We start from the raw sequence: 761 nt of genomic DNA, 5'->3' as shown, positions 1-761 counted from the left end.
TTTTAAAGGTACCAAGCGCATTGTAGAAGGCATCATAAATGCAGGAGAAACTTGTCTTATCATCGAGGATGTGGTCACCACCGGCTCAAGTGTCTTGGAAACAGCGGAGGTTCTCCGTAAAGAGGGATTGAATGTTACTGATGCTATTGTGCTGTTGGATAGAGAGCAGGGAGGAGAAGCCATGCTGGCGAAAAATGGGATTCGCTTACATTCAGTATGTACCTTGACTAAGGTGCTCAAGATCCTTGAGCAGGAGGAAAAAGTTGCTTCGTCGATGGTGACGAAGGTAGAGAGATTCATTCAGGAGAACATCAGTAAGCCTTCTGAGCAAAATGGTACCACTGCAATCAAAAGAACATGCAAAGAGATGAGTTTTGGTGCTCGGGCTGAGCTGCCTGGCACACATCCCCTTGCTGTTCGGCTTCTCAGGCTCATGGAGAAGAAGCAGTCTAACTTGTGTCTTTCTGCTGATGTAACCAAGTCCACAGAATTGCTCCAACTGGCTGCTGTTCTTGGCCCATCTATCTGTGTCTTGAAAACGCACATAGATATTCTGGAAGATTTCACCTTAGAAGTAATAAAAGAATTAAGAGGGCTTGCTGACCGGCATGAATTCTTGATATTTGAAGACCGTAAGTTTGCAGACATTGGAAATACAGTGAAGCATCAGTATGGAGGTGAGTTTGAGCTTGCTTCCTTCTTACCAACCAATCTACCATTGTCGCACTCCCAATCTGTGGTTGTGTTCAGACTGGCAGTTT

The 761-nt window shown here is 45.1% G+C and overlaps 1 pseudogene; it reads left to right on the top strand.

Moving 5' to 3' along the window:
• The first annotated feature begins 10 nt into the window (after positions 1-10).
• LOC107125381 lies at positions 11-720 on the top strand (annotated as a pseudogene).
• The last annotated feature ends 41 nt before the right edge of the window (positions 721-761 follow it).

The sequence above is a fragment of the Gekko japonicus genome, unplaced genomic scaffold (genome assembly GCF_001447785.1).
Source record: "Gekko japonicus isolate JY-2015 unplaced genomic scaffold, Gekko_japonicus_V1.1 scaffold57568, whole genome shotgun sequence".
Lineage (NCBI taxonomy): Eukaryota > Metazoa > Chordata > Lepidosauria > Squamata > Gekkonidae > Gekko > Gekko japonicus.
The sequence above is the reverse complement of the archived record's forward strand: the minus strand, read 5'-3'. Positions and strand labels throughout refer to the sequence as shown.